The sequence below is a fragment of the Manis javanica genome, chromosome 10 (assembly GCF_040802235.1).
Source record: "Manis javanica isolate MJ-LG chromosome 10, MJ_LKY, whole genome shotgun sequence".
Classification (NCBI taxonomy): Eukaryota; Metazoa; Chordata; class Mammalia; order Pholidota; family Manidae; genus Manis; species Manis javanica.
This window is the reverse complement of record NC_133165.1, coordinates 78,917,947-78,934,534: the sequence shown is the minus strand read 5'-3', so window position 1 is coordinate 78,934,534 and position 16,588 is coordinate 78,917,947. Positions and strand designations below refer to the sequence as shown.

Sequence of the window (16,588 nt, the reverse complement as noted above, 5' to 3'; positions counted from 1 at the left end):
CACAAACACATGGAGGCTTAACAACACGCTTCTAAATAGTCAATGGATCAATGAACAAATTAAAATGGACATCCAGCAATATATGGAAATAAATGACAACTACAACACAAAGCCCCAACTTCTGTGGAACGCAGCAAAAACAGTATTAAGAGGAAAGTATATAGCAATCCAGGCATATATAAAAAAGGAAGAACAAACCCAAATAAATAGTCTAACGTCACAATTATAAAAATTGGAAAAAGAAGAACAAATGAGGCCAAAGTCAGCAGAAGGAGGGACATAATAAAGATCAGAAAAGAAATAAACAAAATTGAGAAGAATAAAACAATAGAAAAAAATCAATGAAACCAAGAGCCAGTTCTTTGAGAACATAAACAAAATAGATAAGCCCCTAGCCAGACTTATTAAGAGAAAAAGAGAATCTACACATACCAACAGAATCAGAAATGAGAAAGGAAAAATCACAGACTAGAGACTCCAGACATTAACCCAAACATATATGGTCAATTAATATTCGATAAAGGAGCCATGGACATACAATGGGAAAAGGACAGTCTCTTCAACAGATGATGCTGGCAAAACTGGACAGCTACATGTAAGAGAATGAAACTGGATCACTGTCTAACCCCATACAAAAAAGTAATTTCGAAATGGATCAAAGACTGAATGTAAGTCATGAAACCATAAAACTCTTAGAAAAAAACATAGGCAAAAATCTCATGGACATATTTCTTCCGTCTGCTACTTCTATAGCTTTTCTTCTTCCTTCCTAATTACAACCCTTTAGTAAAAGTCGTGCCTCATATCAAAAATTACTGAGTATCATAATTCTTCCAAGTGGTAAAGATACCTCAAGACAAATGCTGGGCATAGAAGCCACAGGGCATAAATCTGCAAAGAAGTAAAAAGCTAACCTTTTCAAACAATATTACTTCTCACTCACTTACCAACTTTACATTTCCCTGTATGGCCCAGGAAGGTGACTGGTTAGCCAGAGACAGGTAAGATTCCTCAAGGGAGGAACAACCTAAGACAGGCACAGTCGCAGGGGGGCCATTAGGTGAGAAATTGGGGATTAACAGAGGCGAGGCTTAGAACCACACACCCCTCTGTTTTGAGAGAAATCTTCTGTATCCATGGATGTTTTGTTGCCCTTGTCTAGCTTGGATTAATACTTAGTCTATAGGCACACACCTGATCATCTACATTAGCCCTCTTACAGCACTAAATTATGTTTTCTACCTTTATCTTGCATCTACTACCACTTCAGCATTTTATTAAAAATAATAATAACAATAATAAGGGAGAAATGTGGGATTCACATATATATCAAGTATAAAAATCAAATGAATAATCATATCTGACTTGATTGTTTATAATCAAAACCAATAGTTTCTGTGATATGACTGCCCTTGCACTGTTCACCATGTAAGAACTTATTCACTATGTAAGAACTTGTTCACCATGTAAGAACTTGTTCACTATGCTTCAGAAGATTGGAGACTGTTGAGAATTAGGCTTGGGGTTGATTAACGATTGTGCATTGAGTCCCGTATACAGAATTGTATTGTTCTTAACAACCATATGATCAATAAATATGAGATGCCATCTAAAAATAATAATAAAATAAAAAATAAAATAAAATAAAATAAAATAAATAAATATAAAACAAAATAAAATAAAATAAAATAACAAAATAAAATAAAATATCCTGATGCAGCAGAAAAAAAAATAATAATAATAAAATAAAAAATAAAATAAAATAAAATAAAATAAATAAATATAAAACAAAATAAAATAAAATAAAATAACAAAATAAAATAAAATATCCTGATGCAGCAGAAAAAAAAAAATCTCATGGACATAAACATGAGTGACTTCCTCACAAACATATTTCCCCAGGCAAGGGAAACAAACGCAAAAATGAACAAGTGGGACTATAACAAGCTGAAAAGCTTCTGTACAGCAAAGGACACCACCAACAGAACAAAAAGGTACCCTACAGTATGAGAGAATATATTCGTAAATGACAGATCCGATAAACGCTTGACATCCAAAATATATAAAGAGTTCACGCACCTCAACAAACAAAAAGCAAATAATTGAATTAAAAAATGGGCAGAGCAGCTGAACAGACAATTCTCCAAAGAAGAAATTCAGATTGCCAACAGACACATGAAAAGATGCTCCACATCGCTAGTTATCAGAGAATTGCAAATTAAAACCACAATGAGATATCACCTCACACCACTAAGGATGGCTACCATCCAAAAGTCAAACAACAACAAATGTTGGCGAGGTTGTGGAGAAAGGGGAACCCTCCTACACTGCTGGTGGGAATGTAAATCAGTGCAACCATTGTGGAAAGCAGTATGGAGGTTCCTCAAAATGCTCAAAATAGACTTACCATTTGACCCAGAAATTCCATGCCTAGGAATTTACCCTATGAATGCAGCACTCCAGTTTGAAAAAGACAGATGCACCCCTATGTTTATCACAGCACTATTTACAATAGCCAAGAAATGGAAGCAACCTATGTGTCCATCAGTAGATGAATGGATAAAGAAGATGTGGTACATATACACAATGGAATACTATTTAGCCATAATAAGAAAACAAATCCTACCATTTGCAACAACATGGATGGAGCTAGAGGGCATTATGCTCAGTGAAATAAGCCAAGTGGAGAAAGACAAATACAAAATGATTTCACTAATTTGTGGAGTATAAGAACGAAGAATAAACTGAAGGAACAAAACAGCAGCAGAATCACAGAACCCAAGAATGGACTAACAGTTACCAACGGGAAAGAAAATGAGGAGAATGGGAAGGTAGGGAGGGATAAGGGCGGGGAAGAAGAAAGGGGGTATTATGATTAGCATGTATAATGTAGGGGGGAGGAATGCGGAGGGATGTGCAACACAGAAAAGACAAGTAGTGATTCTACAACATCTTACTATGCTGATGGACAGTGACTGTAATGGGGTTTGTGGGGGGGCGTTGGGGTAGGGGAGAGCCTAGTAAACATAATGTTCTTCATGTAATTGTAGATTAAAGATACCAAAATAAAAAAAATTAAAAATTAAAAAAGTTTTTTTAAAAAGACACATTAGGTGTCTGACAAAAATAAAAGCAAGACCTATCTATATGTTGATTACAAGAGACTCACCTCAAACCCAAAGATGTACACAAACTAAAAGTCAAGGGATAGAAAAAGATGTTTCATGCAAACAAGAGGGACAAAAAAGCAGGTATTGCAGTATTTCTATCAGAGAAAATAGACTTCAAAACAAAGAAAGTAAAAAGAGATAAAGAAGGACATTACATAATGATAAAGGGCTCAGTCCAACAAGAGGATGTAACCATTATAAATATATCTGTACCCAATACAGGAGCACCAATATATGTAAAACAAATACTAACAGAATTAAAGGAGGAAATAGAAGGCAATGCATTCATTCTAAGAGACTTCAACACACCACTCACTCCAAAGGACAGATCAATCAGAAAGAAAATAAGTAAGAACACATAGGCACTGAACAACACACTAGAACAGATGGACCTAATAGACATCTACAGAACTCTACACCCAAAGGCAGCAGGATACACATTCTTCTCAAGTGCACATGGAACATTTTCCATAATAGACCACATACTAGGCCACAAAAAGAGCCTCAGTAAATTCCAAAAGACTGAAATTCTACCAACCAACTTTTCAGACCACAAAGGTATAAAACCAGAAATAAATTGTACAAAGAAAAGATTCACAAACACATGGAGGCTTATGAACAAGTTCCTAAATAATCAATGGATCAACAACAAAATTAAAATAGACATCAAGCAACATATGGAGACAAATGACAACAACATCACAAAGCCCCAATTTCTGTGGGATGCAGCGAAGGCAGTTCTAAGAGGAAAGTATATAGCAATCCAGGCATATTTAAAGAAGAACTATCCCAAATGAATAGTGTAAAGTCACAATTATTGAAATTGAAAAAAGAAGAACAAATGAGGCCCAAAGTCAGCAGTAGGAGGGACGTAATAAAGATCAGAGAAGAAATAATAAAATTGAGAAGAACAAAACAATAGAAAAAAATCAATGAAACCAAGAGTTGGTTCTTTGAGAAAATAAACAAAATAGATAAGCCCCTAGCCAGACTTATTAAGGAAAAAGAGAATCTACACATACCAACAGAATCAGAAATGAGAAAGGAAAAATCAAGACGGACCCCATAGAAATACAAAGAATTATCAGAGAATACTATGAAAATCTATATGCTAACAAACTGGAAAACCTAGAAGAAATCGAGAACTTCCTAGAAAAATACAACCTTCCAAGACTGGCCAAGGAAGAAACAGAAAATCTAAACAAACCAATTACCAGCAAAGAAATTGAACCAGTAAAAAAAAACTACCCAAGAACAAAACCCCCGGGCCAGATGGATTCAACGCTGAATTTTATCAGACATATAGACAAGACATAATACCCATGCTCCATAAAGTTTTCCAAAAAATAGAAGAGGAGGGAATACTTCCAAACTTATACTATGAAGCCAGCATCACACCAATACCAAAACCAGGCAAACACACCACCAAAAAAGAAAATTACAGACCAATATCCCTGAAGAACATAGATGCAAAAATACTCAACAAAATATTAGCAAACCGAATTCAAAAATACATAAAGAGGATCATACACCATGATCAAGGTGGGATTCATCTCAGGGATGCAAGGATGGTACAACATTAGAAAATCCATCCACATCATCCAACACATCAACAAAAAGAAGGACAAAAACCACATTATCATCTCCATAGACACTGAAAAAGCATTGCACAAAATTCAACGTCCATTCATGATAAAAATTCTCAACAAAATCGGTATAGAGGACAAGTACCTCAACATAATAAAGGCCATAAATGACAAACCCACAGCCAACATCATACTGAACAGCAAGAAGCTGAAAGCTTTTCCTCTAAGATCAGGAACAAGACAGGGATGCCCACTCTCCCCACTGTTATTCAACATAGTACTGGAAGTCTTAGCCATGGCAATCAGACAAAACAAAGAAATACAAGGCATACAGATCAGTAAAGAAGAAGTCAAACTGTCACTATGTGAGGATGACATGATATTGTTCATAAAAATGTACAATATCATTTTTGGAGACTCCACTCCAAAACTACTAGAACAAATATCTGAGTTCAGCAAAGTTGCAGGATACAAAATTAATAAACCGAAATCTGTTGCTTTCCTATACACTAATGATGAACAAGCAGAAAGAGAAATCAGGAAGACAATTCCATTAACAATTACATCAAAAAGAATAAAATACCTAGGAATAAACCTAACCAAGAAAGTGAAAGACCTACACCCTGAAAACTACAAGACACTTTTAAGAAAAATTAAAGAAGAAACTAACAAATGGAAACTCATCCCATGCTCTTGGCTATGAAGAATTAATATTGTCAAAATGGCCATACTGCCCAAAGCAATATACAGATTCAATGCAATCCCTATCAAATTACCAACAACATTCTTCAATGAACTGGAAGAAATAGTTCAAAAATTCATATGGGAACACCAAAGACCCCAAATACCCAAAGCAATCCTGAGAAAGAAGAATAAAGTGGGGGGGACCTCACTCACCAACTTCAAGCTCTACTACAAAGCCATAGTAATCAAGACGATTTGGTACTGGCACAAGAACAGACCCACAGACCAGTGGAACAGATTTAGAGACTCCAGACATTAACCCAAACATATATGGTCAATTAATATTCGATAAAGGAGCCATGGACATACAATGGGAAAAGGACAGTCTCTTCAACAGATGATGCTGGCAAAACTGGACAGCTACATGTAAGAGAATGAAACTGGATCACTGTCAAACCCCATACACAAAAGTAGATTCCAAATGGATCAAAGACCTGAATGTAAGTCATGAAACCATAAAACTCTCAGAAAAAAACATAGGCAAAAATCTCTGGGACATAAACATGAGCAACTTCTTCATGAACATTATCTCCCAGGCAAGGGAAACAAAGGCAAAAATGAACAAGTGGGACTATATCAAGCTGAAAAGCTTCTGTACAGCAAAGGACACCATCAATAGAACAAAAAGGTACCCTACAGTATGGGGGAATATATTCGTAAATGACAGATCTGATAAACGCTTGACATCCAAAATATATAAAGAGCTCACGCACCTCAACAAACAAAAAGCAAATAATTGAATTAAAAATTGGGCAGAGGAGCTGAACAGACAGTTCTCCAAAGAAGAAATTCAGATTGCCAACAGGCACATGAAAAGATGCTCCACATTGCTAGTCATCAGAGAAATGCAAATTAAACCACAATGAGATATCAACTCACACCAGTAAGGATCGCCACCATCCAAAAGACAAACAACAAATGTTGGCGAGGTTGTGGAGAAAGGGGAACCCTCCTACACTGCTGGTGGGAATGCAAATTAGTTCAACCATTGTGGAAAGCAGTATGGAGGTTCCTCAAAAAGCTCAAAACAGAAATACCATTTGACCCAGGAATTCCACTTCTAGGAATTTACCCTAAGAATGCAGCAGCCCAGTTTGAAAAACACAGACGCACTCCTATGTTTATCACAGCACTATTTACAATAGCCAAGATATGGAAGCAACCTAAGTGTCCATCAGTAGATGAATGGATAAAGAAAATGTGGTACATATACACAATGGAACATTATTCAGCCATAAGAAGAAAACAAATCCTGCCATTTGCAACAACATGGATGGAGCTAGAGGGTATTATGCTCAGTGAAATAAGCCAAGCGGAGAAAGACAAATACCAAATGACTTCACTCATATGTGGAGTATAAGAACAAAGAAAAACTGAAGGAGCAAAACAGCAGTGCACTCACAGAACCCAAGAATGGACTAACAGTTACCAAAGAGAAAGGGACTGGGGAGGATGGCTGGGAAGGGAAGTATGGGGGGCATGAGGGAAGAAAGGGGGCATTATGATTACCATGTATAATGTGTGGCGGGGGCATGGGGAGGGGTGTACAACACAGAGAAGATAAGTAGTGAGTCCACAGCATCTTACTACACTGATGGACAGTGACTGTAATGGGGTATGTGGCGGGGACTTGGTGATGGGGTGAGTCTAGTAAACATAATGTTCCTCAAATAATTGTAGATTAATGATACCAAAATAAAATAAAATAAAATAAAAGAATATGTGGTACATATACACAATGGACTACTATTCAGCCATTAAGAAAACAAATCCTACAATTCGCAAGAACATGGATGGATCTGGAGTGTATTACACTCAGTAACATAAGCCAAGGCAGAGAAAGACAAGTACCAAATGATTTCCCTCATTTGTGGAGTGTTAACAATGAAGCAAAACTGAGGTAACAAAACAGTACTTACAAACTCCAAGAAAGGACTAGCAGTTACCAAAGGGAAGGGGTCAGGGAGGGTGGTGGTTAGGGAGGGAGGGAGAAGGGGATTGAGGAGTGTTATGATTAGTACACATGATGTGGGGGGGCTCACGGGGAAGACACTATAACACAGAGGAGACAAGTAGTGACTCTGTGGCATCTTACTATGCTGATGGACAGTGACTTCAATGGGGTATAAAGGGGACTTGATAATATGGGTGAATGTAGTAACCACAATGTTTTTCATGTGAAACCTTCATTAAGAGTGTATATCAATGACACCTTAGTAAAAAAAATTTTTTAAGATAAAGGCAAAGAGGAACTCAGCTTTATGGGAACTGGTTCAAAAGAGGCAGACAAAATGAGAGGTTTGGTATGTCCTGAAAGGGTTCCAGAACATGATAGCTAAACTGGGAGGGTTTTTGTTTTAGCTGCTTTGGGGTAGAGAGGCAGTCAGGGGAAACAAAAATGATAAACCCAAAGGCAGCAAGATGAGAAAACATCACTCACCAGTAGCCTAGCCTTGAAATCAAAGGGAAAACAGCAAAATATGCAGTTTAGGTAAAGCTCCCAGATTTTTTTAAGCCTAGCCTTTACACTGGGATCAAGAAAATATTAGGTTTTAGCCAAGAGAAAAATAACAGATTTTCATTTTCATTGGTTGAAAGGTACTGAACTAAATGAAAGATTGGAAAGAGCAAGACTAGAGTAGAAAGGCCAATTAAAGGCCATCACAGTTATCTAAATGAGAGATGATGGTCTCCTAAACTATGGCAGTAGCACTGCTGGAGAGAAATGTAAAGATTCAAGAGATACTGAAGAGACAAGAGTACATAACTTTATAATTACTAGATATTAAAGACTAAGGACTCAGGTATGACATCCAGATTTCTGGCTTATGCAACTAGGTGGTATCATTAACAGAAAAAAGATCTAAGAACAAGTTCCATGGAAAAAATTGTTTTTGCTTTGGTCATGTTGAATCTGAGGTACAGTGTGAAGTCAAATGGAGATGTTCAAGAGTCCACAGAATAAAAAAGCCTAGAGTTCAGGCAAGAGATTAGAACTAGAGACAGACTCACAAATTACCAGCTTATAATATATATATATATATATATATATATAGTAAATGCACCTATCCGAGTGGATGAGACTGATGGACAGTGCAAATCAAGGCTTTTCTAAATGTCATCCAAGACACCTGACCAGAGACATGAGAAACACCTGGAATGTTTGTTAAAATACAAATTCCTGGGCTCCATCTCAAGCCTACTAAACCACAATCTCTGAGGATAAGACCCAGGAATGCACATTTCATTCACTCATTCAATAAATGTGTATTGAGTGACTATTCTAGGCACTAGGAATACAGCAGTTACAAATAAATAAGGTCTCTGTTCTCATAGGGTTTAAGTTCTAGGTATCAGCCAGACTACAAACAAGAAAGCAAACAAGATAACTTAAGATAGAGGTAAGTGGACATACAAACGGGGAAATGACAATCTCTTCAACAGATGATGCTGGCAAAACTGGACAGCTACATGTAAGAGAATGAAACTGGATCACTGTCTAATCCCATACACAAAAGTAAATTCCAAATGGATCAAAGACCTGAATGTAAGTCATGAAACCATAAAACTCTCAGAAAAAAACATAGGCAGAAATCTCTTGGACATAAACATTAGCGACTTCTTCATGAACATATCTCCCCAGGCAAGGGAAACAAAGGCAAAAATGAACAAGTGGGACTATATCAAGCTGAAAAGCTTCTGTACAGCAAAGGACACCATCAATAGAACAAAAAGGTACCCTACAGTATGGGGGAATATATTCGTAAGTGACAGATCTGATAAACGCTTGACATCCAAAATATATAAAGAGCTCACGCACCTCAACAAACAAAAAGCAAATAATTGAATTAAAAATTGGGCAGAGGAGCTGAACAGACAGTTCTCCAAAGAAGAAATTCAGATTGCCAACAGGCACATGAAAAGATGCTCCACATTGCTAGTCATCAGAGAGATGCAAATTAAAACCACAATGAGATATCACCTCACACCCGTAAGGATCACCACCATCCAAAAGACAAACAACAACAAATGTTGGCGAGGTTGTGGAGAAAGGGGAACCCTCCTACACTGCTGGTGGGAATGCAAATTAGTTCAACCATTGTGGAAAGCAGTATGGAGGTTCCTCAAAAAGCTCAAAATAGAAATACCATTTGACCCAGGAATTTCACTTCTAGGGAGAATGCAGCAGCCCAGTTTGAAAAACACAGATGCACCCCTATGTTTATCACAGTACTATTTACAATAGCCAAGATATGGAAGCAACCTAAGTGTTCATCAGTAGATGAATGGATAAAGAAAATGTGGTACATATACACAATGGAATATTATTCGGCCATAAGAAGAAAACAAATCCTACCATTTGCAACAACATGGATGGAGCTCTTAGAAGGTACTATGCTCAGTGAAATAAGCCAGGCGGAGAAAGACAAGTATCAAATGATTTCACTAATATGTGGAATATAAGAACAAAGAAAAACTGAAGGAACAAAACAGCAGCAGAATCACAGAATCCAAGAATGGACTAACAGTTACCAAAGGGAAAAGGACTGGGGAGGATGGGTGGGAAGGGAGGGATAAGGGCAGGGAAAAAGAAAGGGGGCATTCCAATTAGCATGTATAATGTGTGGGGGGGGCATGGGGAGAGCTGTGCAACGCAGAGAAGACAAGCAGTGATTCTACAGCATCTTACTATGCTGATGGACAGTGACTGTAATGGGGTATGTGGCAGGGACTTGGTGATGGGGGGAGTCTAGTAAACATAATGTTCTTCATGTAATTGTAGATTAATGATAACAAAATTAAAAAAAAAAGAGAGGTAAGTGCTATGGAGATAGTCAAACAGGAATATGATGAAGCACAAAGGGAAGGTTAACTATTTTGGATAAGATAGTCAGGGAAGGTCTACAGAGAATCACTTGAGCTGAGGCATGAATAATGAGAAGAGGCAATTCAAGAGAAGATCTGAGAGAATAACATTCCAAGCTGAAGGAATTCTAAGTCAATGGCCTTGGAACAGAAAAGGGCTGCTACAGATAGAGCATAGCAAGGACAGGAAGTGTGGTACAAGGTACAAGGTAGCTCAGAGAGGCTGGCAAGAACTATATCATAAAGGCTTTTGTAAACCACATTCTTAACAAATTCTCCAAGAGGCACTTATGCTGTTAGGGGTTAAGAACCAGAGGGGGAGAAGGAGAACAAATCAGAAACCTTAAAGGAGATACACATTTAAGGGATGCACAAGAGAAAAAAAGTCAGGAATGCAAGTGAAAAAGAAACTAATGTCACAGAAACATTTCAAGAAAGAGAGGGTCAATGCTGATAAATGCTGCAGAAAAACTAAGAGAGGAATTCAACGGGGTCCATTAGACTTAATAACAAGTTCTGCCATGTTCTTCCCGTTGGTTGTGACAGCTGCTGAGACCTGCCTCCACCAAAAGCATTAGAAACACTAACACTCCCATTCGGAGTGCAGATTCACCTGCTATCCATCCACAGCACCTTGTTCCCTGGAAGTTATCAGCTGGTTAGGTATCACAGAATCACAAAGTAAGGGTAAGGAGAAAGAACAATTTGTGAATACAGGAGAAAATATATTTCAAATGTGCCTGTTACTAAGTCTGGATTGTCACTGTCTTGATTACCTTCCTCCTACTTCTTTGTTATGAACCTTACAGAAGGTTTCACAAGTCTGAACCACCAAGGGATGAAAAACTACCCGATGCTCACGATGTTGCTTACATGCCAAAATCATGCATAAGTCCCAACACTGGCATATGCAACAAAACACTGCCCCCACAAAAAATATGAACTGCATACTTGAAAAATCTAGTCTTTTAATGTAAATGTTCACACTACTTTAAGGTCCAATGAGGTTCAAAAGAGAAAAGTACTCTGCAGTTATTACACATAGTTTTGATCATTATTAATAATAAATACTGCAACTGGCACAGATGTTATCAACATGAAATACACCAGAAGCATCCATACAAGGAAGATAATGGACCAAGTGGCAGAAGAAACTAGTTAGTGAAGTTAAGGCAGTATATCTCTATTCTGTACATTAGTCAAGAACTGTACAGAAGACTATTAGTGGGAGCAAAAAACTACCTCCAAAAGGTCAAGGTAGAATTTGACTAAAACTTGACTAGCTGTTTCTCTTTTCCCACTACAGACTCACAAATACCAACTAGAAATAAACTGAGTTATTTTTAACCCTGCTGATTACTTATCTTTACACTTCTAGCTCTGTAGGATGAGGACTTGAGCTTGAGATCCTTCCAGACTCAGAGTAATTGTATGAGTGCAAAATTACAGTTTTTACTTGCTTGCAAAAGATCTTGAGGTCTTTAATGAAAAAAAAAAAAAGGCTGAAAACATACTATAAACACCTAGAGAAATGGAATAATCAGAACACTGGCCCAAGTTAGGGAAGAGACCTTACAGGAGCATTTAACAACTTGCTTCATTTTTTTCCAAAAGAAATACCCAGAAAGGCATGAAAATTGTTTCCCAAGAAAAATCAAAATCTTTGACAATTTAGAGAAGTCACAGTATGACAAGTAAACAAGCAATTAAAGGAAATGAAAAGATTTTTGATGCTTTTGTGGTTAACAAATTAAGGAGGAATAGAATAAGATGAGTCCTTCAAAAATACCACACGTGTTTTGACTATTGGGAGACGTGGACTGCCTGAGGCTTTTGCACTTTTCTCCTAATCCTCTCTCATCTCTAGGCTGGGGTTCCTAATTTGACTACTTCTGCTTTTAAAAAAACACAGGAAAGCTCTCTGGGAAACTTACTACTGTCAAACTAGAAAGCTGAACAGCTTTCCCTCCAACAAGTGGACTGAACAACTCACAAGAGATTCAGCAGAAAAGCAAAAAGAACACCTGGATTTAAGAAGCATCCAGAATCTTTATTACATCTGGAGTAAAAACGATGACACCACTGTAGATTATTGTAATTAAAGGCTTTCAATATCAGTATTTTTTAAGTGTTGGAGAAAATATATGCTAAGGAAATCCAAGGAACTTGAAGAGGGCTCAAAACATCACAGTTAAGAATTCTTTCCTATCTGTATCCTTTCAGAAATAAATCCGGACAGAGTAACTTCATTGCACAGATGGAACACGTGTACACTGCTAAACTGGCAACTTTGGTAAGAACTAAAGTTAACCTCTAAAAGACTACTAAGTGGAATGCTTTCTACACAGAGGGTGAGAAGGATATAGGTGGAGGAAAATACTAAAGCCACTGTGTATGAAGGAGGTCTCTAAAATTACACCCACTAACTGTATTCATGAACACACATTCAAGCTGAGTCCAGTTATTTTTCCTACTTGAAAGTTCATAGCACATTCCACAGAGGGACACTCAGAGTCCCTTACCCAATCTTACAGGAAGGCATACATAGAAAACTACACATACACACCACACAGTTTCACAAAATTATCTCCTCTGTACTTCCTGGGACCATGCAATACTTTTTATCCCTTTCTCAAACTCTGCTTTTTTCTGAAAGCTTTCCTTGAGTTCCTGAAGAGAGGAAGCAGAGGAATAAGCACAGCGTCATTTAGAAACTGTTCATACACTGAAATGTTGTCAGTGCTCAGTATTTATCTGTACAACATTAGAAAACAGTATAGAGATGTTTCAGTATCTCTGCGGCCTAAGAAAGACTTCCGAGAAATAGAAACTCTGTTAAAAATCTTTTAAAAGGATTTAAAAGAGGATGATAGAAGTTTCATTTAAGCTTCTGTCATATCAGAAACTGTTATAAAACTAATATGCTTCTGATGCTGTTATTTATTTATGCTAATATCAGAACCACCAGTCCAACAGATAGAAGATCCCTAATTTTTCCACCCACCCCCACCCCTATCCCAACTGTTCTCTTAAAGGTATGGCAGCTTTCAATGTCCTGTCAAAGGTTTAAGGAAAAATCTTACTTTGCCAAGAGCATTCCCACAAACTGTTAAAAGCACTGCCTCACTCCCTTTGCCTTCCTAAGCTGGGTAACAGTGGCCTGGACTGCCCCAAAGAGAAATCTCATCCAGGCCATTCTAGCCAGAGGTCAACGAAGGTAACAAATACACCAATCAAGAAATAAGAAAGGAAAAAACAAATGAGGGATAATCCACAGAACTCAGGGGACCTGCTCCTTTTATCCTCAGACTGACATAGAACTGAGTTGCTATAAATGCCCCCAAAAATGTGTTTATTAAAAAAAGGATCAGAGGCTCCCCATAAACGAACACTCCTCCATTGTTAAAGAAAGCCTTATAGTTTTTTTAGCTCAACTGTCTCCACATAACTGGAGAAAAAAATCTAACCCATACAGCTTGAACTTAACTATTAACATCTTCAGTCTTCTGAAAAATTCAAAGTGGAATCAGTCTGCTCAGCATTCTAGGGCCAAAGAGGTTAGTGCACATCAGTTAGTGCACAAACCTCAAGGGAAGCACCCGAAGCAGTAGGTAAAAATTCTAGCCACATGAGCTCTGAGATAATCTTCCTCTATCTTCCTCAAAGACTACCAATGCCAAAGATATACCAACACTCTGACTTCAAAGTGCTTTCATTCAATAACCCGAAAGCACTAGATTTCTGCCAAAACAGAAATGTAGCAAGAACTGACAGAAAAAATCATCTTGAGACTCCCAATGAGTACCTTACAAAAAATCCTAGTGAAAATCCATTCTGTACCTCCAAAGACAACTAATCACAATCAGAAATTCATGACAATAACTGTTCAAAAATAAAACTCCCCCTCTTTACCTGGTAAGTTTGTTGAGCACAGAATGCATCTTAAGTGCCATGCTAAGTGCTGAGATACAGCAATTAACAAAACAAGACTATCTGCCCTCATGAAGCTTACTTCCCACTGGGGGAAACTAAATATATAGTATAGTACACGCTGAGGCAGAGAGGAAAATAAAGCTGAGAAGTGAGATGGGGAGTTCTGTATGCGTAGGAGAGGCTATGCAATTTAGAAAGTCAAGGAAATGTCACTGTTAGAGTGACATCTGAAAGAGGAGAAGGGACAAGGCTATGCAGCTTTATAAGGAAAAGATGAGACAGGAAGATGCTGAGAACAAGTGCATAGCCCCCAAGGCAGAAGTGTGCCTGCTGTGCTCAAGGAACAGCCAGGAGACCACTAAGTATGTTGGAGAGAAGGGTGCTACAGATCTAGGGCTTTAAAGGCAACTGTAAAGTCTTAGTTTTTATTTTGAAAGAGAAAGGAAGCCACCTCCCATTCTGACTCCTTTCCATTAAAAAATATCAGGCACCCTATTTTTACATAGGCACATTTTTAAAGTTTTGTTTGAAACTGTAGAAATCCACAGTATAGATGGTATAATGGACATAAAGATAAATGGAACTGCAACTCTAAAATTTACTTTTGCTGACGGTTAATCAGACCTTCAAAAGGGTCCTCTGTACTCTCAACCCTGTGGGGACCAGCAATGGGGAAGGAGTAACAACAACTAAAAATTGAATTGAATTAATTTAATTTAAATAGTTTTTGTCTCAATGCCCCAGCCTCCAGAAAGGGAAAAAATAGGAACTATTGGAGAAAGAAAATGGTGGGGGGGTGGGGGGAAAGCATTAGGAAGAAAGAGGAGCCACAAACTAATTCAAGCAACAATTTGACCATCTAAACTACAATCAAATGCCAGGAATTGTTACATCCCTAAAGTGGAAAATACCACTTCTCTCCTCCCCAGCCTCCAAGTTGCCTATCAACATCAGACAGGACCCAGGCTTCTCCACTGTAGTTAAACCCATCTGGAAATAACATGTATAGAAACATTCATCCAACAGAGACCAAATTTAAATTTTTCCACATCAACAAAAACACTAATTGAAAGGGTATCTGCACACCCATGTTTATTTGCGACATTATTCACAATAACCAAGACATGAAAATAACCTAAGTGTCCATCCATGCATGAACAGGAAAAGAAGTTGTAGTATATACACAGCTGACCCTGAACAACATGGGGTTTAGGGAAGCTGGTGTCAAAATCCACAAATAGGAAGCATGTCAAAAATCCACAAGTAACTTTTTGACTCCCCCAAAATTTAACTAACAGCCTACTGTTGGCTAGAAGCCTTACTGATAACATAAACAGTCAATTAACATCTATTCTGTAAAGTTATATGTTTATATACTGTATTCTTATAATACAGTAAGCTAGAGAAAACAAAAGGTTAAGAAGATCATAAGGAACATAAAATACATTCATAGTACTGTATTTATCAGTACCATAAGATTACCTTGTCTGTTTACAAGATGAATCATGTCAGTACCTACATCAACACTGTCTTACATGATACAAAACATACAGATGTTACATTTACATGTATTACTAACACAAAACATTAGAAATGAAAAGATAATGTGAAAGAGAAACTCGTACTTATTTATAAAGCAGGAGCAATATGATTGCTCTGTGGTAGCATACTGTAAACAAAACGACTACTTCACAGCAGCCTAGCCTATACACTAATGAATTGATCATGAAATTTTTATGGCATACAGTATTAGTCATATTCATAATACAGCATTGGACATACCTAACTTTCTCTTAATTTTTTCAATATTTCTAAGCTATGTGGTTCATCTACAAGTTTTTTTCAAATTGTCTCAAATCTCAAAAAAACTTTCCAATGTATTTATGGAAAAAAAATCTGCATGTAAGTGGACCAAACCCATACTCAAAAGTCAACTGTATATACAATGAAATATTATTCAGCCATAAAAGATAAGGCAATCCTACCAGTTACAACATGCACCTTGAAGGCATGTAAGTCAGAGAAAGACCCTGTGTTTCAGGTAATAAAAGAAATCTAAAAAAAAAGAATGAGATTCATAAAGAAATCAGACATGTATGTGGTTAGCAGAAAGTGGGGGAGAGGGGGAATCAAGAGGAAAGGTGCAAATTGCCAAGTTTTAAGTAAATACTAGGGACATATATACAATACTACTATAGCTAATACTGCTGCACGACAGTATGATATACAGGAAAGTTGTTCAGAGTCCGAAGTGTTCCCATCATGAAGAAACATTTTTTTTCTTGTTCT

The 16,588-nt window shown here is 37.4% G+C and overlaps 1 protein-coding gene across 12 annotated transcripts in view; it reads right to left on the bottom strand.

Moving 5' to 3' along the window:
* The window catches only part of R3HDM2 (R3H domain containing 2), a 192,433-nt gene that overhangs the window by 174,749 nt on the left and 1,096 nt on the right, over positions 1-16,588 (bottom strand). The window lies entirely within an intron of this gene.